Consider the following 27,188-nt stretch of genomic DNA (forward strand, 5'->3'; position numbering starts at 1 on the left):
CAACACTCCCTGAAAACGGTCAATTGACACCCAGAAACGCCCACTTCATGTCAATCACTCTGCGGCTAGAAGTGCGACTGAAAAGCTTCGCTAGACCCTGTGTGAAACTACATCGGTCGTTGTAATCGTACGTTGCGCGTGCGCATTGCGCCGCATACGCATGCGCAGAAGTACCTTTTTTTGCCTCATCGCTGCACAGCGAACGAATGCAGCTAGCGATCAACTCGGAATGACCACCCATGTTTGATACTGGTCTTTTTGTATAACCAGCAAGTATGGCAGAATCTGGACTTTGCTGCCATCTGTGTCCAACCAGCAAGCTAAAATAAAGGACGAGGCTTACACAGGACGGCATACCCTGTAAAGTCACATCCCTTGTACGGGTGCCCCTTTAACAGGTGCGAGCGCAAGCACTCACCCATCCTGCCACCCCCATCTCACAAAACACAGTCACGGATCTAGCTAGGGAGATGGCTGCAAGCACACCAGCAAGCAAAAGTAAGTTTTATAAAAAAATAAAGCTACTAGCATTACTAATGTGGGGCATATGTGTAAGGTGAATTGCTGTGTGGAATTATGTGTATTATGGGCATTACTAATGTGGGCATATGTGTAAGGTGAGTTGCTGTGTGGAATTATGTGTATTATGGGCATTACTAATGTGGTTCATATGTGTCAGGTGCATTACTGTGTGGAATTTTTTTGCGTATTACGGGCATTATTGTGGGGCATTATGCAGGGTTGAACTGGCATACAGGGGGCCCCCACTGCCTGAGTGTTGCTGGGTCAGATGCATAACTAGTGGGTGTGCAAGTGGGCACCAGCCAAAATATTGGCTAGGGCCGGCTCTGGTTAGGGTTAATGGTTAGGGATTTCTAGCTGGGGGCGTGTTTAGGGTGGGGTGTCAGGTATTTTGTGTGTAGTCCTAGATAGGGTCTGCCTCTTTTTCCTACATTCCCCGACTTTCCACCCCAAAAACCTTTTTATTTTTTTTAAAACCTTGATGCAGCGGGAAAGAACGGCAGTCCAGTGGCTATTGCGCTGCTTTATAGGAGGTGCGCTCTCTCTTTCAATACATTCAGCTAGTCTGACTTACCCTAGTAATTATCCCACCTACTTCTACAGATAGAAATCCTAAAAACATGACCTGTTGGGAAAATATAAGAGTTAAGGTTGAGCCAGAGCTGTAACTAGAATTTTGGTGCCCTGTGCCAGAAAGAGAGTTGGCGCCCCTCCCTATTTTTCCATTAGGAACATAAGGTGCATGCCTCACAGGGAAGGGCATGACAAAACTGATCCCAGATAAAGCCCATGCTATGATGCCCCTTCCCACATACACACACACACACACACACACACACACACACACACACACACACACACACACAGTCACAGTTACAGTACCCCTCATTAAATTACACATTTCAATATACTGCCACACCCAGGATTCAAACCCACAACCTGCTGCATCCCAGCCAAACACCCCACCCACCGAGCCACCTGATCCCACATAAAAACAATGAGATTTCTAACTATATGAAGCTACCTGTACCCCGTAAAAAAAAAATAACCAGCACCATAATTAAGCAGAGCAATGCAGTGAGCAGCCACACATCCAATCCCTTGCAGCCACACACTACATACAGTAGATCTGCCCAGCCACAACGATGGTCATCCCTTCACAAAGTACAAGGTAAGATTGAAATAGTTAAAACTTTCCAGCTTGGAATTCTCTAGCTTTCTGTGCAAGGGCAAATAGCTCAATGAATAGTGTCCGACTGCGATGTCATAGACAATGGGTTCGAATCCCAGGCACATAAGCATCCCGAAATGTAATAGGACAGTGCGACTGAACGACAAAGAGCTATCAAGTTAAGTCCATGAAAGCTGTATAGGTATTAGTGACAAAAGGGGTGAGGGTAGGAGACAGGGGCGGTTCATGAGATGCTGGGATTCAAAAAGGGGGGAAGCTGCAATTGAAAGTAGTTAGATAATTCATAATTGACAAGTGCTGCAAAGAGCGCCCCTTACCCTGCAGCGCTATGTGTGGAGCACACTCCGCACACACCTAGTTACGACCCTGGATTGAGGGTCGTAACTGGTCTATACTGTTCTCTGTATACCCATGTAATCCTGTGTGTTAGCTTGCCAACGTACAATACCACAAAACCTTTGTGGACCCATACAAATCAAAAGTAATAATAAGCTTATGCAGGCCATCTTCCCTTTGTCTGCTCTTACTCATTATGCTATTTGTACATTGTAATTATGCATTTATGTGACATTATTCACTTATTTGTATTAGTCTGCACTTATGTAACTTATTGTCAGTTTTATTCCCTTGTACAGAACAAAGAACTATTGTTCTGCCTCAAAAATAAAAGATAACAATAATAATAATAATAATCAGGATTTTGGTACTTACCGATAAATCCCTTTCTCCGATTCCACAGGGGCCACTGGAGCGTAGTTACAATGGGGATATAGTAGGCAGTAATTGGGAGCTGGCACTTTAAAATTCTTCACTCTGTGGCTAGCTCCTCCCCTACTATCTCCCCTCCAAGCCAGTCTACGTAAAACTGTGCCCGAGGAGAGCTGGAAAAAACCAAACCGTGAGGTAGAGGAGGTTAATGACGCCCTGTAAACCAGGATAACACAAACTAAACCTGGAACAGAACCTAACAACCAACCGGCTAGCCCGAACTCAACAAGCAGTCATATGGTGATCTGCAAACCGTTAAGCAAAAAACAAGGAGGAACAGCGCTGGGCGGGCGTCCAGTGGCCCCTGTGGAATCGGAGAAAGGGATTTATCGGTAAGTACCAAAATCCTGATTTCTCCTTCATCCACTAGGGGCCACTGGAGCGTAGTTACAATGGGGACGTCCCCGAGCTCCCAAAACGGGTGGGAGAGCGCTGAGAGTCCTGTAAAACCGCTCGGCCAAACTGTGATGCAGAGGCCGCAAAAGTGTCAAACTTGTAGAATTTGACAAAACTAATGTCGGTCCAACCAAGTAGCCGCCCGACATAAAGTATTCATGGAGACCCCACTGGCAGCTGCCCACTAAGGTCCCATAACGCGCGTAAAGTGCGTTGAAATGGAAAAACGGAGGCTCCCGAGCCACCGCCAAGAAGCCTGTCTGATGGTCAGATGTATCCGACAGCCCAGCATATGCTGGGACCCCGGCTATTTAGTACGGGAGCATTGTACCTAACAAAGAAGAAAAACCCTTTGTCGAATAGCCGAAGACCTCTGTAGAGAGAGTCGGCGAGCCTTGACAACAGTCAACTAGTAACTGAAAAACACTAGTGTCAGATTTATATGAAAAACGGACATCCCCTTTGGAAGAAACGACCTCTGAGGCCTAAGGTCAGCCGGGGGAGTTGCCAATAGAGTACTCCCTGAAAGAGAGGCCAAACTTACGGCCACCAGGCTAATCTCTTTTGGAAGAAAACCGAAAAAGGCAGAGACCTAAACTTCAGGTCAGTGTGGTTTTAAGCGCAGCGGAGCAAAACCTCCCAGAGAAACCAAAGATGACAGCTGAATGGTAACCGAAAGAAGGGGAAAACCCTCTTTTATCCTTATTATGTCCCATACAGTTTTCCGAAAGTGGCAAAAGCGAGGAAAGGTAACAGACTTCTGAAATCAGGGCCCAGTAGGCCTAACCGAACTAGGGAACTCCTCCCTTCTGAGGTCTCGTGGACAGTCACACGATTGAACAAGTAAAAGGACCCTATTGTCCAGTCTAGGTAGGAGCCAATGCTCCTCTACTGACAACAGGTGCAGGCTGGATCTTCAAGTCATGGGTGGCCCAACCAGAGCCACCGAGAGGACTAGCACGCATATTCTCCTCCTGTGTTACCGAAAGTGAGGTAAAAATAGAAAAGGAGGCAAGATAGAATAACCAGAAAACTCCCAGGAGCCCTGAGGGCATCCTCGGCTACTGCCACCAGAGCTCACGTCCCTGAGTAGTAAAGGGTTAAAGAGTCAGTCAGAACGGCCTGAGGTCGATTCGGAATCTCCGCCCACAGCAGACCAGTTGACAAAACTCTGGGGAATGTTCCCTCACCCAGGAGTCTGACCTGGTGTCCTGACCTGGAAAGAAGATTGTTGTCCCCCGCTCAGAGGGGAATGTAGGCGACCACTCATTGCGTCACAACTTGACTGAAGAAATAGAGTACCTGGTGCCGAGGAAGGAAAAATCCTTTGACGGACCGTGTTGTGAAAACTTCTACGAGGAGCATAACTTGGATCTGTGTCGAAACAGAAGCTCCTGGATCCTCCGGATATTCAGACGCCACCTAATGTACAGAGTGGGATAGTAGAAGTAGATTGTCCCATTAGGGAACCCACGTCACCTCCTGCCTTTGAAAAAGTTATTCTGCGAACTTCCAGAACCCTGTGGGATCGGAAGCGAGACCGAAAGGAAAGGACTGACAGTGAAAATGAGAATCCTGTAATGCGAATCTGAGAAAAGCCCGATGAGGAAACCCAACAAAAATCAGTAAACAGGCATCTCTGAAGACAAGGGACACGTAAAGCTCCCTTTCTTGTTCAAACTAGCAATCACAGATTGAAAGGAGTCTAAGGCCAGAATATGCCTGGCCAAGCCCACTGGCTTCGAAACGTGAAAAGAAAACAAAGACCTGAGAACTGTCCCGATTCAAATGATATGTGAAAAACAGGAATCAACACCCTTTGCGGTTAGGAGCATATGAAGCACCGCCTGCAGTATGACTCTTGTCATCGTAAATCGTCCGACCCATGCCGAGGGACTCCTGAGACGGTTGTACTCCAAAATCTAGACTGTAACCGCCCAAGCCTTCTCCCACTGACATGCGCCTATCCTGGGACCCTCCAGGTGGTAGGAAGGTCTGACCTGTAGTGGGTGTATAGGATGACCTAAAATCAGACTGGACCGAGGCTGTTAAACCTCTGCTTCAGCCTTTTACCCTGAGATCCCCTGGCGACTGAGATATCGCCCATGTGGAGTCGAAAGCTTGCAAGGGCAAGGAAAAATCTAAAGGAAAGACCGGTAAAGGTCTGTCTTGGAGCTGGGGCAGTAGTAGGATAAAGCAAAGTGGACTTACCTCCAATGGCTCAAGAAATCCTGCAGAAAGTTCCTTCCTCTGAACCATCTGCCCCGTAGGATTTCATGTTCACCTGTCACTGTCGCAGCCCCCGAGGTCGTCGGGTTAAGACAGCCCAAACGAAAATGCAGGTTCCGAGTCTGCAGACGTGGAGACCTCCAAAGAACATAAAGCAGAATCGTGATTCTGACCCGTACCAAAGTATCAATTGATCCGGATGCGAAACATCCTGTAACCTAGAGGACAATTGTTCCACAACCTACCAGCTCCGGACAAGGTAGAACCCAGCTGCCACATATGTGTCTTCGATGGATCTCTGAGCAAGGTTGCCTCAGGAACAAAAACAGCTTGTTGGACCGGCTATACATCGAGGGGTATACCCTGGAGAGGTCCTGATACCATTTCCTGCCGTCTGCGGGGAAAGGATAGGAAAACAAACATTGTTTGATACCTGAAATTGTGTATTCGGGTGTCTGTCGGCTGCCCCCCGGAGCCTACCCAGCTCATCCGAAACTGGACCAGTAGCTGTCATTTCATCATCGGCGTCGAACCCCGATGGCCTGACGTGCCCGCCTCCTTTACCTGCAGTACCAGACGAACTGCTGTATAATGCACCTGGATATTCTGAGACACTGGTTCAGACTCCACAGAAAACGGACCTCATCAGTATCCTGGACATCTTTCTCCACCTCCCGGAGAGGTCTTTCCACTGCTGAGTTGCGTAACATGGAAGGTTATCAAGGCTCTTTTAGAAACCTGGAGAGGTGAAATGACGTACAAGGTCTCTGGTTAACAGTGACATTACCTGCATAATCTGAGCTTGTCAAACAGGAGTGTCCTGTAGGTGCGTGGAGGGCTAAGCAGATGGCTCCACCGCATACTTCACACCTAAGAGGGAATTCTTTGACTATCCCAGGTGAGACAAACGAAAGGAGAAAAAGGTGGGTTAAATAAACACAGCCCTATGTAAGGTCTGCCTATAATGTGTAGTGACCGACACGATGCAAATAAACTTTCTGGAGCAGCGGAGACCTGAACCAGTAGCGCTGCGCTGTGGGACAGGAGTCTTAGCCACTAGACTATAGGAGCTTTTTTTTTTTTTTTTTTGGATTCAAACAAACCCTGGTCCCTTCAGATACCCGCTACAGCGACTGTCTGATGCCACACACATTCCCCAAATTACTGTTATTATTATTATTAAGTGAAACAAAGGAATAATAAAGGGAAGGTAACACCCGCCCTGTATGTAGAGTACTGCTAAATTAGGAAGATGCAATACATGTTTCTCGGAGGCTCCGTTGGTTTCCCAAAATGGCGTGTAGTCTGCGAGAAACGCCGGGGGGGGAAGTTATGTGGCAAGGCGGAGCTAATGTGAAACCAGGTCTTATAATAAAAACATTGCCACTATATATGGTAGTGTAACAGTATACATATATATACAGATATATACACACACACACACCCATACATAAACCCATACATATATATATACCCACATATCTATATATATATATACATAATTAAGCCAATTGGGTAGAGGGTGATATGTGAACCTGGGTTCCTATGCATAATCTGCACCACTATTATGGCCACCAATGCATTCATGAGCCCCTGATATAGAGCAGGCTCCAATCCATGTGTGTGTGTGCTGGGGAGTGGGGAGCCCGCTGAGTAAAGTGGGATTATCCCAGTACAAACATTAAATGAAGCAGTAAGCTCCCTGACTCTCCCTCCAGCAATGTAAAAGCATTACAGCTATCTTCACAATTCTTTTACATTTATTTTACAAGTGTCTTACACATGATTAGAACACACAACCCATTATATGAAATGAAGCAGGGAGCCCGCTGTGCAGAGCGGAATTAGGCTGGCCCTCAAAATTTAACTAACCCGCTTCAGTTCCTTACGAAGCGGTGAGCGACCTGTAACTCCCTCCGGCAATGCGTGCGGGGAGCGGGAAATGCAGTGGCTGGGGAGCGGGGCGCTGAGCCCGCTGTGCAGCGCGGGAGCCTGTAGCTTACCCGGAGCGGTGAGTGTGTATCCCTTGCCGGCAAAGCGTGAGCCGGGAGCCCGCTGTACAGAGCGGGAAATACAGTGGCTGGGGAGCGGGGCGCTGAGTCCGCTGTACAGCGCGGAAGCCTGTAACTTACCCAGAGCGGTGAGCGCCCTGTATCCCCTCCGTCTTGAGTGCCCTGCATCCCCCCGGCAATGTGTGTCGCGGGCGGGGAGCAGGGAGTGCTGAGCCGCCGTACAGAGCGGGCGCTGTGCATAGCGCACTGAAGCTCCGCCCACCCCTTAAAGGCGCCAAATTTGAATCAGAAAAGGCGCCTCTGATTATAATCTGACTCCTGCGATCATACAGTGGCACACTGAAGGGATAAATATATTACTTAGAGCACATTGCACCAGTAAATGTGCAATGTAATAGATAAACCATACATCCATGTGAATGGGGGTGTTTACTCACCACTGTTTGCAGATGGAATGGCCCCGACACACGCCGCACGCAGCGGTGTCCGGCCTCTGTTGACGGAGTGGCTCCAACACGCGCCGCACGCAGCGGTGATGGAGTGGTCCCAACACGCGCCGCACGCAGCGGTGTCCGACCACTGTTACTTACCGCTGCCATGCTGCCGGAATCTTCTGCTGGGTGGAGTGGCCGCGACACGCGCCGCACGCAGCGGTGTCCGCCAACTCAGGAGAGCTCAGTGTCTCCCTCAGCCGGGGCCCATCCCTAGCCGCACGCAGCTGCGATGGGACCCCGCCGGCAGCTCCCACGGTGCAGACTGGCAGTGGCAGAGCTGCCAGTCTGTGAGTGTAAGTAAGAAAAATTAAAATAATAAAGAAAAAAGAAAAATTCTTCAGCTAAACCCAAGTGAACCAGCTCACCTCGGGCACTAACTAAGACTGGCTTGGAGGGGAGATAGTAGGGGAGGAGCTAGCCACAGAGTGAAGAATTTTAAAGTGCCAGCTCCCAATTACTGCCTACTATATCCCCATTGTAACTACGCTCCAGTGGCCCCTAGTGGATGAAGGAGAAATAATAATAATAATAACCAGGGAAGTAGCAGGGCGACATTCTGCCCTGTTCCAGCTTTGCTACCCGAACTTGTGATGTCATGAACTCACTACTTGTCACTGGTAACAGACAGTAAGGAGCTGAGTACCCGACCCAGACACTTGAGGCTTCCCTGCAGTGGCAACCGGAGTGTTACAGAAATTGTTTTAGTGTGCTGAAGAGAAATGTAGGGGTGGGATTTGCAACCCCCCCTCTCTGTCTGTTTGTCTGTGACCCCTCCCCCTTTCCAGCACCTGAAACATAATTATCTCTAGGAATGCATTTACCATTGTTTGTCTGCTTGTGTGCGAGAGGCATTGAATGGGAGCAGTATTTGGAAGGCATGCTGTTCCTTGTATTGCCAATGGGAGATCCTGGGGGTGGCTCCTGGGTAAGTTAGCTCTCTGTCTGGATGTGTTTTAGTAACAGCCTTTATCATGAGGCCTACTGTGACAAATTACATGGCCCTATGTGGGCACTGCTATCATATAGTGTTAGGACTGCTGACATCGGAGAAGCCGTGAAGTGGCGCAGCAGCTTAAACATGTGTTTGCAAACGTGTAAACTATCTGAATTTCTCTAACGTCCTAAGTGGATGCTGGGGACTCCGTCAGGACCATGGGGAATAGCGGCTCCGCAGGAGACAGGGCACAAAAATAAAGCTTTAGGATTAGGTGGTGTGTACTGGCTCCTCCCCCTATGACCCTCCTCCAAGCCTCAGTTAGGTTTTTGTGCCCGTCCGAGCAGGGTGCAATCTAGGTGGCTCTCCTAAAGAGCTGCTTAGAAAAAGTTTTTAGGTTTTTTATTTTCAGTGAGTCCTGCTGGCAACAGGCTCACTGCATCGAGGGACTTAGGGGAGAGAATTTCAACTCACCTGCGTGCAGGATGGATTGGATTCTTAGGCTACTGGACACCATTAGCTCCAGAGGGAGTCGGAACACAGGTCTCACCCTGGGGTTCGTCCCGGAGCCGCGCCGCCGACCCCCCTTACAGATGCTGAAGATTGAAGGTCCGGAAACAGGCGGCAGAAGGCTCTTCAGTCTTCATGAAGGTAGCGCACAGCACTGCAGCTGTGCGCCATTGTTGTCACACACTTCACACCAAGCGGTCACGGAGGGTGCAGGGCGCTGCTGGGGGCGCCCTGGGCAGCAATATTTAATACCTTTATGGCAAAAGAATACATCACATATAGCCATTGAGGCTATATGTATGTATTTAACCCATGCCAGTTATCTAAAACTACGGGAGAAAAGCCCGCCGAAATAGGGGGCGGAGCTTATTCTCCTCAGCACACAGCGCCATTTTCCTGCTCAGCTCCGCTGTGAGGAAGGCTCCCAGGACTCTCCCCTGCACTGCACTACAGAAACAGGGTAAAACAGAGAGGGGGGGCATTTTTTTGGCGATATTTTGATATATTTAAGCTGCTATAAAGAACAACACTTATATAAGGTTGTTCCCATATATATTATAGCGCTTGGGTGTGTGCTGGCAAACTCTCCCTCTGTCTCCCCAAAGGGCTAGTGGGGTCCTGTCTTCGATAAGAGCATTCCCTGTGTGTCTGCTGTGTGTCGGTACGTGTGTGTCGACATGTATGAGGACGATGTTGGTGTGGAGGCAGAGCAATTGCCGATAATGGTGATGTCACCCCCCAGGGAGTCGACACCGGAATGGATGGCTTTGTTTATGGAATTACGTGATAATGTCAGCACATTACAAAAATCAGTTGACGACATGAGACGGCCGGCAAACCAGTTAGTACCTGCCCAGGCGTCTCAGACACCGTCAGGGGCTGTAAAGCGCCCTTTACCTCAGTCGGTCGACACAGACCCAGACACAGACACTGAATCTAGTGTCGACGGTGATGAAACAAACGTATTTTCAAGTAGGGCCACACGTTATATGATCACGGCAATGAAGGAGGCTTTGCATATCTCTGATACTGCAAGTACCACAAAAAGGGGTATTATGTGGGGGGTGAAAAAACTACCTGTAGTTTTTCCTGAATCAGAGGAATTAAATGATGTATGTGATGAAGCGTGGGTTAACCCAGATAGAAACCCAGATAGAAAAATGCTAATTTCAAAAAAGTTATTAGCATTATACCCTTTCCCGCCAGAGGTTAGGGCGCGCTGGGAAACACCCCCTAGGGTGGATAAGGCGCTCACACGCTTATCAAAACAAGTGGCGTTACCGTCTCCTGATACGGCCGCCCTCAGGGATCCAGCTGATAGGAGAATGGAAACTACCCTAAAAAGTATATACACACATACTGGTGTTATACTGCGACCAGCCATCGCCTTAGCCTGGATGTGCAGTGCTGGGGTCGTCTGGTTGGATTCCCTGACTGAAAATATTGATACCCTGGATAGGGACAGTATTTTATTGACTATAGAGCAATTAAAGGATGCTTTCCTTTATATGCGAGATGCTCAGAGAGATATTTGCACTCTGGCATCGAGAGTAAATGCGATGTCCATATCTGCCAGAAGGAGTTTATGGACGCGACAGTGGTCAGGTGATGCGGATTCCAAACGACATATGGAAGTATTGCCATATAAAGGGGAGGAATTATTTGGCGTCGGTCTATCGGATCTGGTGGCCACGGCAACTGCCGGAAAATCCACCTTTTTACCTCAGACCCCCTCCCAACAGAAAAAGACACCGTCTTTTCAGCCGCAGTCCTTTCGGTCCTATAAGAACAAGCGGACAAAAGGACAGTCATATCTGCCTCGGGGCAGAGGAAGGGGTAAGAGAGGGCAGCAAGCAGCCCCTGCCCAGGAACAGAAGCCCTCCCAGGGTTCTGCAAAGCCCTCAGCATGACGCTGGGGCCTTACAAGCGGACTCAGGAGCGGTGGGGGGTCGACTCAAGAATTTCAGCGCACAGTGGGCTTGCTCACAGGTGGACCCCTGGATTCTGCAGGTAGTATCTCAGGGTTACAGGTTGGAATTCGAGAAGTCTCCCCCTCGCCGGTTCCTAAAGTCTGCTTTGCCAACGTCTCCCTCAGACAGGGCGACGGTATTGGAAGCCATTCACAAGCTGTTTTCTCAGCAGGTGATAGTCAAGGTACCCCTCCTACAACAGGGAAAGGGGTATTACTCCACGCTATTTGTGGTACCGAAGCCGGACGGCTCGGTAAGACCTATTCTAAATCTGAAATCTTTGAACCTGTACATACAAAAATTCAAGTTCAAGATGGAGTCACTCAGAGCAGTGATAGCGAATCTGGAAGAAGGGGACTTTATGGTGTCCCTGGACATAAAGGATGCTTACCTACATGTCCCAATTTGCCCTTCACATCAAGGGTACCTCAGGTTCGTGGTGCAAAACTGTCATTATCAGTTTCAGACGCTGCCGTTTGGATTGTCCACGGCACCTCGGGTCTTTACCAAGGTAATGGCCGAAATGATGATTCTTCTGCGAAGAAGAGGCGTATTAATTATCCCTTACTTGGACGATCTCCTGATAAGGGCAAGGTCCAGAGAACAGCTGGAGGACGGAGTAGCACTAACCCAACTAGTGCTGCAACAACACGGGTGGATTCTGAATTTTCCAAAATCTCAGTTGACCCCGACGACACGTCTGCTGTTCCTGGGAATGATTCTGGACACGGTTCAGAAAAAGGTGTTTCTTCCGGAGGAGAAAGCCAGGGAGTTATCCGAACTTGTCAGGAACCTCCTAAAACCAGGGAAAGTGTCTGTGTATCAATGCACAAGAGTCCTGGGAAAGATGGTGGCTTCTTACGAAGCGATTCCATTCGGCAGATTCCACGCACGAACTTTTCAGTGGGATCTGCTGGACAAATGGTCCGGATCGCATCTGCAGATGCATCAGCGGATAACCTTATCGCCACGGACAAGGGTGTCTCTTCTGTGGTGGTTGCAGAGTGCTCATCTGTTAGAGGGCCGCAGATTCGGCATACAGGACTGGGTCCTGGTGACCACGGATGCCAGTCTGAGAGGCTGGGGAGCGGTCACACAGGGAAGAAACTTCCAGGGAGTATGGTCAAGCCTGGAGATGTCTCTTCACATAAATATACTGGAGCTAAGAGCGATTTACAATGCTCTAAGTCTGGCAAAACCCCTGCTTCAGGGTCAGCCGGTGTTGATCCAGTCGGACAACATCACGGCAGTCGCCCACGTAAACAGACAGGGCGGCACAAGAAGCAGGACAGCAATGACAGAAGCTACAAGGATTCTTCGCTGGGCGGAAGATCATGTGATAGCACTGTCAGCAGTATTCATTCCGGGAGTGGACAACTGGGAAGCAGACTTCCTCAGCAGACACGATCTACACCCGGGAGAGTGGGGACTTCATCCAGAAGTCTTCCACATGATTGTGAACCGTTGGGAAAAACCAATGGTGGATATGATGGCGTCCCGCCTCAACAAAAAACTGGACAGGTATTGCGCCAGGTCAAGAGACCCTCAGGCAATAGCTGTGGACGCTCTGGTAACACCGTGGGTGTTCCAGTCAGTGTATGTGTTCCCTCCTCTGCCTCTCATACCAAAGGTACTGAGAATTATACGGCAAAAGGGAGTAAGAACGATACTAGTGGCTCCGGATTGGCCAAGAAGAACTTGGTACCCGGAACTTCAAGAGATGCTCACGGAGGATCCGTGGCCTCTACCTCTAAGACCGGACCTGCTTCAGCAGGGACCGTGTTTATTCCAAGACTTACCGCGGCTGCGTTTGACGGCATGGCGGTTGAACGCCGAATTCTAAGGGAAAAAGGCATTCCGGAAGAGGTCATTCCTACACTGGTAAAAGCCAGGAAGGAGGTGACTGCACAACATTATCACCGCATTTGGAGAAAATATGTTGCGTGGTGTGAGGCCAGGAAGGCCCCCACGGAGGAATTTCAACTGGGTCGATTCCTACATTTCCTGCAAACAGGATTGTCTATGGGCCTCAAATTGGGGTCCATTAAGGTTCAAATTTCGGCCCTGTCGATTTTCTTCCAGAAAGAATTGGCTTTCCTGAAGTCCAGACTTTTGTAAAAGGAGTACTACATATACAGCCCCCGGTTGTGCCCCCAGTGGCACCGTGGGATCTTAATGTAGTCTTGGATTTTCTCAAATCCCATTGGTTTGAGCCGCTCAAATCGGTGGAGTTGAAGTATCTTACATGGAAAGTAACCATGCTACTGGCCCTGGCTTCAGCCAGGAGAGTATCAGAATTGGCGGCTTTATCATATAAGAGCCCATATCTGATTTTCCATACGGACAGGGCAGAACTGCGGACACGTCCTCATTTTCTGCCTAAGGTGGTGTCAGCGTTTCACCTGAACCAGCCTATTGTGGTGCCTGCGGCTACTAACGATTTGGAGGATTCCAAGTTGTTGGACGTGGTCCGGGCATTGAAAATATATATTTCAAGAACGGCGGGAGTCAGAAAGTCTGACTCACTGTTTATATTGTATGCACCCAACAAGATGGGTGCTCCTGCTTCTAAGCAGACGATTGCTCGTTGGATTTGTAGCACAATTCAACTTGCACATTCTGTGGCAGGCTTGCCACAACCTAAATCTGTCAAGGCCCATTCCACAAGGAAAGTGGGCTCATCCTGGGCGGCTGCCCGGGGGGTCTCGGCATTACAACTCTGCCGAGCTGCTACTTGGTCAGGGGCAAACACATTTGCAAAATTCTACAAATTTGATACCCTGGCTGAGGAGGACCTTGAGTTCTCTCATTCGGTGCTGCAGAGTCATCCGCACTCTCCCGCCCGTTTGGGAGCTTTGGTATAATCCCCATGGTCCTGACGGAGTCCCCAGCATCCACTTAGGACGTTAGAGAAAATAAGAATTTACTTACCGATAATTCTATTTCTCGTAGTCCGTAGTGGATGCTGGGCGCCCATCCCAAGTGCGGATTGTCTGCAATACTTGTACATAGTTATTGTTACAAACAAATTCGGGTTGTTATTGTTGTGAGCCGTCTGTTCAGAGGCTCCTACGTTTGTCATACTGTTAACTGGGTTCAGATCACAAGTTATACGGTGTGATTGGTGTGGCTGGTATGAGTCTTACCCGGGATTCAATATCCTTCCTTATTGTGTACGCTCGTCCGGGCACAGTATCCTAACTGAGGCTTGGAGGAGGGTCATAGGGGGAGGAGCCAGTACACACCACCTAATCCTAAAGCTTTATTTTTGTGCCCTGTCTCCTGCGGAGCCGCTATTCCCCATGGTCCTGACGGAGTCCCCAGCATCCACTACGGACTACGAGAAATAGAATTATCGGTAAGTAAATTCTTATTTTCTATTACCAGATAGGTTCAGGTATGTTTACAGGTAATTTTTTAGCGTGCTGAAGGGAAATGTAGGGGTGGGATTTGCAACCCCCCCCCCCCCCCCCCTTAAATTCCTGTCTGCAGCTGGAGTATCATAAGGATGCTCCAGGCAGCTTACTAAACTGCAGGGTGCCATTTTGGGCATCCTGTAAGCCAAATGCTGGTGACACGGCAGAGCGACAGTTCCACCTCCTAGACCTTGCAAACAGGCCGGCAGCACCACTTGCCCATCTTTAGTTACGGCCCTGATAAGGATAATAGTCTTCATCATTATAAGGCATGTACATTTTGTCCACCTATGGCTAGTGAGAGTGTGAGAGGTGCGGGGGCCTGCGGGTGCGTGTGGTGGTGCCTGCTGCCGTGCAGGTGTAGACGCGGTACTCACCAGGCGCCGCTCTCTCTCACCTTCAGGTACCGGAACCTTCAACGGACCTGGAATTCTTCAGTCGGATCCGGACACGGCGATTCCCTCTTGGAGCTGACCGTCGACCGAGCTGAGGAGAGAATGGTTTACATCAAAGGGGGTATCGACCCTTCTTCCGCTGGAACAGGGGATACCCCAGGGGTGGCCGCGACCTTCACCGGTTGGGCTAATGGTCATCACCGGCACAAAGCCTCAGCCACCCAGATTTCACACACTCGCGCTTTCGCACGTAGTGTGATGAAAAGGATTCTCACGTCCGTGAGCAATCCCGACTCCGGCGCTCGGGGACAAACAAGGGACAAACGCACACGAATGCTACTCACCGTCACAAGTCTTGCACTCCGATCTTCTCCACTTACAGGTCCCTGTAAGGAGGCAAAGAGAAACAGCCGTGCAGGGCCTAACTCTACCCTAGTGTCACACCCTATACTATCTACAACGGCAGAGCCCTCAAACTAGCTCTGTGGGTGTGGTGCAACATAACTAGCACAAACCTCATAACAGCAATTTGCCCTGCACGGTAACCACACACATCGGAATACAACTTAACACGGTGTTGTCCCTTTATCTACCCGACTCAGAACACCCCGTAGTGGGGGCCGCACAGCTCACCCACCTAATTACCTCAGGGTGGCCTGGGCCTAGCGCCCAGGGCCACCTGTACTCACCTCGGGGAAAACACTGCTTCGCTGGGCCTAGCGCCCCCTAACTGCACACAGGCCGGAGGCCTGACTTCGCCCACGGGCCTAGCGCCCGCCTAACTTGCTGCCCGTTGGGTGACCTGGGCCTTGTGCCCAGGGTCACCTTAATATTCCCTAATGGCCAAAATACACTAGGGCCTAATGCCCTCTAATGCCCCGCAGGCCTAGTGCCTGGCTTGTGCCCCGGGCCTAGTGCCCGCCTAACTGGTGCCCGTTGGGTGACCTGGGCCTAATGCCCAGGGTCACCTTATCTGTACCCACTTGGCCACGGGCCAGGAGGGCCCGACTATATGCCCCCACGGGCCAGGAGGCCCGACTCAATGCCCACGGGCCGTGAGGGCCCGACTCAATGCCCACAGGCCGGGAGGGCCTGACTGTGCCCACGGGCCTATTGCCCGAACACCCGGTGGTCTAGGGAGGGGCGGGTACTGGGGCGGGTACTGGGGCGCCTGATAAGGGCCTACCTGACCCGCTGGGAGAGGCACCAGGGGGGAGCTTCGGCAGCCCTTTGCTTTCCACCCCTGGTGACCCCTCCGGCGCTGTTCTTTAATCTTCGGCCGCTGGCCCGTCCTGGCCAGCGGCGCCGCCGTCGTCGCGCCGCGTCCAGCCGCCGCTGGACATCTTCCTTTCCGAGCCCGTCTTCTTTCTTTGCGCTCTTCTGCGCGCCCGCTCTCTTCCGCTCCCGCCCGTCGTCTCTCCTGCCGCTCTTCGGCGCGGCCTTTTCTTCACGGTCCCGCCCGGCGTCTCCTCTGCCTCTCTTCGGCGCGGCCTTTTCTTCACGGTCCCGCCCGGCGTCTGACGTCAGACGCCGGGGGCGGGGCCTATGACGCGGCGAGCGCCGATTGGCTCGCCGCGTCCCTCTCTGATTGGCTGCCGCTCCGGGAGCCGCGATTGGCTCCCGGAGGGCGCCAAGATTCAAAAGCCTCTGGTCCGGTGCAGGGAAAAGGGTAATCCCTGCACCGGACACCCGCCGCCACGCACCCAGCGCTGGGGACAGACAAGCTGCCCCAGCGCTGTCCCCAGCTAGGGACACCACCACAGATGTGCCCACAGGGCACATCTCTACATTTCCCCCCCCTTTTTCCTTTGTAGTCCCTACAAAGTTCCTCACGACTTCCATTGTCCGGGGGTCAGGGAATTCCGAGGTCCCTCCGGCGAGGTTGTGTTCAAGGGTCCAGCCCGGACAGGCTGTGACCCCACATCCTTCCACCTCCAGCTCCGGGTTCCTCTTCTTCGTTCCTCCTGACCTCCATTGGTGGATCCTCTGGGGAAGTGGCATCTCCCCACGGTTGCTCAACGTGGGCCACCAAGGGGAATCTTCCTCCACGGGGACAGCAGTCCCCCACTCTTGGCCTTCCAGATCGTCTGGGACATCGTCCCTGTCTTCAGGGCGTGGTACCGACCACCACCCAACAGCGGAATCCTCCGGGGCATCCATTTCCCCTCGGGCAACAGCCATCATATGTCGAATTTCCTCGTGGGGCATCTCCAAAGGTCCTGTGTCTTCCTCCGGAACGGGTCCTCCCACGGCATCGCGATCCTGTCCCCGTACGTCCGTCCATTTCGGTACTTCCGGCAGGTATTGCTCCAGGACTATCTCCTCCTCTTCATGGAGGGCATTCAACTGGGAGCACGACTCCACCCGATCCTGCCAGTCACTCTCGTCGGCGCTTCCGATGCCAGAGTCGTCCTCCGTCTGTTCTTGGAGGGATTCGTCGGCGGACAGCTCACCGTAGTCCGAGTCTTCCTCCGATACCTGGACTGGGGTATTATTTTCCTCCTCAGCGTACTTAGTCCTTTCCGCTGGCACCTCTGTTTCCTCAGCGTACTCCTTCGCTTCCGCTGGCATCTCTTCTTCCTCAGCGTACTCCTTCGCTTCCGCTGGCATCGTGACTTCCTCAGCGTACTCCTTCGCTTCCGCTGGCATCTTTTGGTACCCAGGACACTCCTGTTCCGCACGTCCTGGACGTGGACGGTTCCATCGCGGGGAGATTCCGGACGTCTCCGTCACTGGGTCTTCACGCTTTTCTTCGCAGCGTGGTCTCTTCACCTCCCAGTCGTCCACCTCCGCCTCATGCGGGAAAGGATTCTGCCTTACTGGGGTCACTTTCCTGGGACAGAGTAGGTCCGCGGCATCTTCCCAGGGGCACTCACTGGCCGCATGTCCTGGTCGCCGACACTTCCAACAAGGGAGGGCCACTGCCACCTTCTCCAAGACGGGTTCCTGGTCCACCTCCTTCACTGGGGAATCTTCACCCGTTGGTTCCGGCTCAGAGGAAATGGGCACCTGCGAACTAACTTCAAGCAAGGCCTTCCGCTCCATTTCCCTGGTTTCCTCCTCCCATCTCTGGGCGCGACCATCCGCAATCATCCGGTCTTCATCCCACGGACAATCGGGAAGCGCATGTCCTCTCGCCTCGCAGAGCGCACACACAGGCTCTGCAGCCACCCGGTCCCAAAGCTGCTGACGAGACTCCGTCATCTGCTTCACCGTGGCCTCGTAGTCCGTCCTGTCTTCCGTCCATGGACATTCCAGGAGCCGATGTCGGGGATCTCCACAGCTTTCACACTGGGAATCAACCTCGTCTTCGCTCAACTCTTCGTCCCAAGGACAACTGTTGTGCTCATGCCCGTAGTTTCCGCAGAGCAAACATCGGGACTCCTTCTTCGCTTGGCCCTGCTGACGTCTTCGGTCCGCTTCCTGGACCACCTTCTTTGGGGACGTCTCTCGCCAAGTACACTCGCTGGCAAAGTGCCCTGTCTGCCGACATCTCTTGCAGGGCGTCACAGCGGCTTTCTTGCGCCCCTTCTCCCGGCGCTCTTCTTTTCCACGCTGGACCGACTGCTGCACCATCTTCAGGATGTCTGCCCCAGACACCGTCACCCAGTCGCTCTGGTCCGCACACATCCGGGGGTGAGTCTTCTCCGGAGCCGTCAGCAGGGAGGTCTTCTTGGTGGCGTTCCACATCGTGTCCGTGATCCGGTCTCTTTGATCCTGCCGACTACGCCAAGTGTGAGAGGTGCGGGGGCCTGCGGGTGCGTGTGGTGGTGCCTGCTGCCGTGCAGGTGTAGACGCGGTACTCACCAGGCGCCGCTCTCTCTCACCATCAGGTACCGGAACCTTCAACGGACCTGGAATTCTTCAGTCGGATCCGGACACGGCGATTCCCTCTTGGAGCTGACCGTCGACCGAGCTGAGGAGAGAATGGTTTACATCAAAGGGGGTATCGACCCTCCTTCCGCTGGAACAGGGGATACCCCAGGGGTGGCCGCGACCTTCACCGGTTGGGCGAATGGTCATCACCGGCACAAAGCCTCAGCCACCCAGATTTCACACACTCGCGCTTTCGCACGTAGTGTGATGAAAAGGATTCTCACGTCCGTGAGCAATCCCGACTCCGGCGCTCGGGGACAAACAAGGGACAAACGCACACGAATGCTACTCACCGTCACAAGTCTTGCACTCCGATCTTCTCCACTTACAGGTCCCTGTAAGGAGGCAAAGAGAAACAGCCGTGCAGGGCCTAACTCTACCCTAGTGTCACACCCTATACTATCTACAACGGCAGAGCCCTCAAACTAGCTCTGTGGGTGTGGTGCAACATAACTAGCACAAACCTCATAACAGCAATTTGCCCTGCACGGTAACCACACACATCGGAATACAACTTAACACGGTGTTGTCCCTTTATCTACCCGACTCAGAACACCCCGTAGTGGGGGCCGCACAGCTCACCCACCTAATTACCTCAGGGTGGCCTGGGCCTAGCGCCCAGGGCCACCTGTACTCACCTCGGGGAAAACACTGCTTCGCTGGGCCTAGCGCCCCCTAACTGCACACAGGCCGGAGGCCTGACTTCGCCCACGGGCCTAGCGCCCGCCTAACTTGCTGCCCGTTGGGTGACCTGGGCCTTGTGCCCAGGGTCACCTTAATATTCCCTAATGGCCAAAATACACTAGGGCCTAATGCCCTCTAATGCCCCACAGGCCTAGTGCCTGGCTTGTGCCCCGGGCCTAGTGCCCGCCTAACTGGTGCCCGTTGGGTGACCTGGGCCTAATGCCCAGGGTCACCTTATCTGTACCCACTTGGCCACGGGCCAGGAGGGCCCGACTATATGCCCCCACGGGCCAGGAGGCCCGACTCAATGCCCACGGGCCGGGAGGGCCCGACTCAATGCCCACAGGCCGGGAGGGCCTGACTGTGCCCACGGGCCTATTGCCCGAACACCCGGTGGTCTAGGGAGGGGCGGGTACTGGGGCGCCTGATAAGGGCCTACCTGACCCGCTGGGAGAGGCACCAGGGGGGAGCTTCGGCAGCCCTTTGCTTCCCACCCCTGGTGACCCCTCCGGCGCTGTTCTTTAATCTTCGGCCGCTGGCCCGTCCTGGCCAGCGGCGCCGCCAGCGGCGCCGCCGTCGTCGCGCCGCGTCCATCCGCCGCTGGACATCTTCCTTTCCGAGCCCGTCTTCTTTCTTCGCGCTCTTCTGCGCGCCCGCTCTCTTCCGCTCCCGCCCGTCGTCTCTCCTGCCGCTCTTCGGCGTGGCCTTTTCTTCACGGTCCCGCCCGGCGTCTCCTCTGCCGCTCTTCGGCGCGGGCTTTTCTTCACGGTCCCGCCCGGCGTCTGACGTCAGACGCCGGGGGCGGGGCCTATGACGCGGCGAGCGCCGATTGGCTCGCCGCGTCCCTCTCTGATTGGCTGCCGCTCCGGGAGCCGCGATTGGCTCCCGGAGGGCGCCAAGATTCAAAAGCCTCTGGTCCGGTGCAGGGAAAAGGGTAATCCCTGCACCGGACACCCGCCGCCACGCACCCAGCGCTGGGGACAGACAAGCTGCCCCAGCGCTGTCCCCAGCTAGGGACACCACCACAGATGTGCCCACAGGGCACATCTCTACAAGAGCACCAAAATGAACTTGTCAAAAAAAATCACTATCTCACACAGGGGCTCATTATAAGGTGAGTGCATATACACTCTGAGCATGCCTAGGATAAATTGCATTAAAAAAGTATAATATGTGCAAAGAGTGACATCACACCTAGAAATTATTTTATTACATTTAGTAACCCTCCTATTGGGGCTTACTGAGCCTGATCAGTAGCAAAACCTGTGATTGGTGGGTTCCCACCTGTGGCACACCACCTATACTCCCTTATATGTCCCTGGCTGGATCAGGCGAACACATCATATACTGTGCTGTATACCTCTCCTATACTGTGCTGCATACTTCTTATAGGTATGCAGCACATCATATACTGTGCTGCATACCTCTTTTATACTTGCTGCATTAACCCTAGGCCACCCTGTAGACCTGCTCTGCTTGCCAAATAAACCTAAAACCTGGAAAAAGTGATCTGCTGAGTGGACTAACCTCCATCACACACCGCTGCCACCTATACCACCCATAGGATCTGCCAATAGGTTATGGGTCCAGAACACAAGGCTCCCAAACAATAAAGAACACGGCTACAGTGACATGGAATCAAAGGATCTAAGTAAGCAAAAGTCCTTTATTCACAGTTAAGGGTAAAAATGTGCAATGCAGGAGCAAGCATTACTTTAACCAAGCTAGTTGGTTCAGAGGACTAAGCTACATGGAAGTTCGCTATGCAGTTAAAGTGAGAACATTTATGAAATGTCACTAGTGAATCCTGGTGATAATCCCAATCCAGACAATGTGGATAGAGCCATGGGAACTATAGGTCTAGCTGTAGAACAGCAGATGAATTCCATTATTCACAGAAAAGTGTGGCACAAAAAATGTGGGTCACATTGCAGACTTATCTTATCTTGTTCCAGTAATGGTGGCCACACACTTGTGCGATGCCCCGCGACGCAACATCGCGGGCCATAGCATCGACAGTTCAGGTGCGATGAAATCGCACGTGAACTGCCAAAGTGATTACCATGCGATCATGCGATAGATCGCATGGTAATCACGTGATTGGCACGTCACTGCCGAGTGGGAGCAGCCTCTGTGCGATATATCTCATGTGGTTTTAAAACCACATGCGATCGCACTGCAATGCGAGAGATATTAAGTGCAGCACATAATATCTTGAGATGCGACATTCGAGCGGCGTGCCCGCGCATCGCGTCTCAAGGTACCTAAAATGTGCATACAAACCTTCCATTTCTCTCACAGATGAGGTCGAAATCGAAGGTTAGCACCGATTATCTCACAAGTGTATGGGCACCATAAGATAAAGGGCCAATGGAACAAATCAACCTGAGATACACTCTGTATAACACTAAGCTAACTAATGAATGAATGAATGAATGAATGAATGAATGAATGAATGAATGAATGAATAGTATGTATCAGGTTTGGGATTTGTCTTGGACTCGGGATATGGCCACTGGGCAAGTCTGGTTATAACAGGAATGAATGACTAAGTGAATGCTTCTCCACAATCCATACTACCAGTGGCGTCACAAGGCTGGGGTGGTGGTGTGGCCCACACCAGGGTGTGTCACCTGGAAGGGGTGATACCAAAATGTTGGTTCTTCCGCAGTGACAGGAGCCAGGTGCTGCAGTCAGTGTGAAAGTCTCCTATAGCACCCGGCTCCTGTCATAGAAGAGGAGCTAACAGTGCAGCATCTCTGGAGATGCTGAGCCCCCCCCAGAGTGACGTTCTTGGGATCCCTGTGAAGCCACACCCCTTTATTATATGGCTACGCCCCTTTTCAGTGGTCACGCCTCCATCGCAGTGGGAGATCAAGGGTGCAGGCTGAGACAGGTTCTGCACAATATATTAGCAGACTGTAGCTTGAACTGTACACAGGAGTACTGTCAGGTTGCAACTGAAGCTGCAGTATGATATTTAGTAGAGAGTGGTAACAAGGGTATGCAGGAATATACTGGCAGATATTACAGGTTGAGTCCTCAGGCAGGAATGTACAGGGTTAAGACTGCATGCAGGAATATGCCGGTTGGGTATTACAAGTAGGTATGCAGGCTAAAACAGAGAAGCACACTAGTGTAGTTGGAATGGCTGAGCATGAGACTGAATGCACGAAGCAACAGATGAGTATTAACCCAGTGTTTGGAATGGAATAGTGCTGAGTACAAGACTGATAGAGGAGGGTAACTTGGAGATGAAATACACTGCTTGCAATGGAGTAACAGGTACTGCAGGCTGGTGATGATGTGTGCTAGGCAGGGCCGATGCTAGGGTGTTCAGCGCCCTGCTGCAAACTATAAATTTGCCCCTCCCTCCCATAATTTACAAAGGGAAAGCATTGCAAATAGGAGTGTGGTCTCACAAGGAAGGGGTGTCGCCACACAATAGTGCTACCAGTTCAGATGATGCCACAGTAACGTCCCTTATACACATTATGCCACACAGTAATGCCCCTTTGAACACATTATACCACACAGTAACACCCCATACACCTTATGCCTCACTCAGTAATGCCCCTTACACATTATGCCTCACTCAGTAATGCCCCTTACACATTATGGAATGCCCTTTACACATTATGCCATACACAGTAATGCCCCTTACACATTATGGAATGCCCTTTGCACATTATGCCACACACAGTAATGCCCTTTACACATTATGCCACATCTGGCGCAGGTTGTGAGCCACTGCAGCCATTCCTGATTAGCTGCCAGTGCGCAAGCTTCTAGATTGCTCGGGGGAGGTGACACAGTGACTGGGACTAAACAAAAAGGATGTGTGTGTGACACAGTGACTGACAGAACACGGGGGTGTGACACGGTGACAGAACACAGGGGGGGTGTTATACAGTGACTGAGACAGAACACAGGGGTGATGACACGATGACTGGAACAGAACACGGGGGGAGACACAGTGACTGAGATAGAACACAGGGGAGGGTTACACAGTGACAGAACACAGAGGAGGGGTGATAATGGCTGGGACAGAACACGGGAGGGGGCAATTCCTGGGACAGAACTTGGGGGGTAACAATTGCTGGGACAGAATATGGGGGGTGACAATGGCAGGGACAGAACACAGGGTGGTGACAAAGTGACTGAGACAGAACACAGGAGTGGTGACAATTACTGGGACAGAACACGGGGGTGACAATGGCTGACACAGAATACAGAGGGGGTGACATCATGACTGGGACAGAATACAGCAGGGTGACAATGGCTGGGAGAAAACACATGGGGTGACATAGTGACAGGAACAGAACACAGGGGGTGGGGTGACAATAGCTGACACAGAATACAGAGGTGGTGACATCATGACTAGGACAGAACACAACAGGGTGACAATGGCTGGGAGAGAACATGGGGGGGTGACATAGTGACTGGGACAGAACACAGAGGCTGTGGGCGTGACAAAGTAAAAAGTTACTGTGTCCCAGAGGCCGGTGATCCGCACCCCCCCCCCCCCCCCCCCAGATTACCTATGAGCCCCTTGTGACCTTACCTCCCAGAATCCAATAGGTCCCTCTCCTGTGTCCCACTCTCTAGTCTCCACTGTTGTCTCACAGTGTCTGCACAGACCTGCGCAGTGACTGCGGCGACTGCCAGCTACCTGCAATAATAAAAGATCCCAGAGTCTGTGTTTATGTTAACCTGGCTGTTGCCCCCACATTCCCTCCCCCTGCCCAGTGACAAGCTGCGACCACCTACTGATAATGCGGGGTTTCTGGCTCTGGTACTGGGCGCTATCTCTGCCCACAGACTGGCCGGGTGACACTCACCACTGTTAGGTGTCCGGGTACTTCTGACAGCCACGCGGGAGAAGGGGATGGGAGGGCGAGCGGCCACCACAGCAGCAACAATATGAAGTGCTGCAGAGCGAGATGGGCCAGGGCAGAGCTTGCTGCATTTCTGTAGAGGGAGTTACTGAAGTCAGGTCCTCTATCCGCACAGCTGCCGGCGCCGCTGCCTGACATACAGGCTCAGCTGCCGGCAGCAACAGGGGAGACAGGGATGCAGAGCCGGGAGAGCGCCTCTCCAGCCAGGCGGCTCCCTGCTTTGTATCCCTTTGCTGAGTGTGATGCGCCAGGCCTGGTGCTAGGTAAGCTATAGGCAGAGACTGTAGGCTGATAATGATCTGCACCTGGTGTAGCAGGGAAGTGCTAAGCACAAATGTGGCACCCCGAAAAATGGCATGTGTGCCCCTTTAAGAGAGTCTTGCATGCAGCTCCGCAGCAGCAGATGAAGCGCTGGCACCGGAGGAGTTAAGTGTAGCCCAAGGTCCGGTCACGTGGTCTCCAGCAGGAGAGCTGATTGGACAGGGGCAGCGGGGAGAAACAGAGACTGTTGGGAAGAAGAAGCTGGAGCGAGGAGCCAATGGAAGGTAGGGGAATGCAGAGCAGAGTGGTAGCAGAGTTCAGGAGACAGCTGCATTACATTGGGCGGTGAAGGCTGTGCTCATGAAGGAGAGCAGTGGGTGTAGCCAGAGAGCCAAGTACTGGAGAGCAGGCATTGAGATGCTGCAGTCGAAGACTGGACACCGCCAGGCATGGTGAGAGGCGCAGACACCGTGGCCATCTTGAGACAGCGAGGAGCCATTTGCAGCAGGTGCAGCCAGCATATAGCTCCATTCCCTGGGTCTGACTGAGTACTGTAAGAAATTGACAGCCCAGCCAAAGAGAAGTGTGCCCTTCATCCTCCGCCACCCTTATCACAAACTGAGCAGTGTTTAAAAGGGAGCAGCCAGCAGTGCCATAGTTTGCAAGTAAAAAAAACCCCACACAAGCTGTTCCAAAAGACTGAGTTTAATGCAGATCCAAGGAAGATATTTGTATTAAAAAGACTGAGTTTAACCCAAATCCAAGGGAGATACTTGTCTGAAGGACTGAGTTTTATGCATGTGCAGACAGACAGTTATTTCTGGAAGGACTGAGTTACTTATGCAGATACAGATCAAGCCCTGCAACTGAGAGAGACTTTGGGGGTCATTCTGAGTTGATCGCTCGCTAGCAGTTTTTAGCAGCCGTGCAAACGCTATGCCGCCGCCCACTGGGAGTGTATTTTAGCTTAGCAGAAGTGCGAACGTTTTTATCGCAGAGCACCTGCAAAAAATTTTTGTGTAGTTTCAGAGTAGCTCAAAACCTACTCAGCGCTTGCGATCACTTCAGACTATTCAGTTCTGGTATTGACGTCACACACCCGCCCAGCCACGCCTGCGTTTTCCCTGGCACGCCTGCATACACTCCCTGAAAACGGTCAGTTGCCACCCAGAAACGCCCACTTCATGTCAATCACTCTGCGGCAACCAGTGCGACTGAAATGCATCGCTAGACCCTGTGCAAAACTACATCGTTCGTTGTGCCCGTACGTCGCGCGTGCGCATTGCGCCGCATACCCATGCGCAGAACTACCGTTTTTTTAGCCTGATCGCTGCGCTGTGAACAAATTCAGCTAGCGATCAACTCGGAATGACCACCTGACTTTGTTCTATCCAGAACTTGTAAGCTGCCATAGTTAGATGACCTTAACATTCCTTCACTAGTTACATACTCTTTGATTTAAGAACTGAGTATCATTGAAATTTTCCTAACCCAAGATTCCCCCAATATCTGTGTGCCCATTCACCCATTGACATGCTGTGGAACAGCAGATTTAAACCAGTGATATTTGAAGGTGAAGATATTTTACCTTGGCTAGGGAAAGTTAGAAAGTTATTAATTAGTAATACTGAGTATATTGCTATTATTATTATCATCATCATCATCACATTAAAAAATGGAATGCACAGCGTCTGATAATAGGATTTTAATACCTACCGGTAAATCCTTTTCTCTTAGTCCGTAGAGGATGCTGGGGACACTTCAAGAACCATGGGGTATAGACGGGATCCGCAGGAGACATGGGCACTTTAAGACTTTCAAATGGTGTGACCTGGCTCCTCCCTCTATGCCCCTCCTCCAGACTCCAGTTTAAGGAACTGTGCCCAGGGAGACGGACATTTCAAGGAAAGGATTTATCGTTAAACCACAGTGAGCAATCTTACCAGCTCACACCGCAAGCATGCCGCAGAACGTGGCATTAAATAGAACACAAGCTAACGGCATGATGAATTTGGTAACACAACCTCTGCATAACCACAACCAATAACTGCAGACAGAGTCCGCACTGGGACGGGCGCCCAGCATCCTCCATGGACTAAGAGAAATGGATTTACCGGTAGGTATTAAAATCCTATTTTCTCATACGTCCTAGAGGATGCTGGGGACACTTCAAGAACCATGGGGTTTATACCAAAGCTGATGGATCGACACTCTTGATGGTTGCAAAACTAGTTTTACCATTTTCTGTATTTCCAGAGCCTTTTCCATCGGAAGAAACTCTCTGAACCTCCCTGTCCAGAACCATCCCGAAAGAAAAAATAATTTTTCCTGTATGCAACCGTGTTAATGGAGTATGAACAGGTAGAGCGCGATGTTTTGTACCAACCGCTCCCTGGATGTCGGCTGTATCAGGTGACCTTCTAGATAAGGAATTATATTGACTCCTTCTTGAATCAGGAGGATCCTCATCTCCGCCGTCACCTTGGTGAAAACCCTCGGCGATGTGGAGAGACCGAAAAGGTAACTTCTGGAATCGGTAATGGCAATCCTGACCCCCGAATCTCAGTGATTCCAACTTGAATCTGAACCGACCGAGGCGTCTGGTTTTTGGAACTACAAGAGGCTTGAATA

The sequence above is a fragment of the Pseudophryne corroboree genome, chromosome 1 (genome assembly GCF_028390025.1).
Source record: "Pseudophryne corroboree isolate aPseCor3 chromosome 1, aPseCor3.hap2, whole genome shotgun sequence".
Taxonomy (NCBI): Eukaryota; Metazoa; Chordata; class Amphibia; order Anura; family Myobatrachidae; genus Pseudophryne; species Pseudophryne corroboree.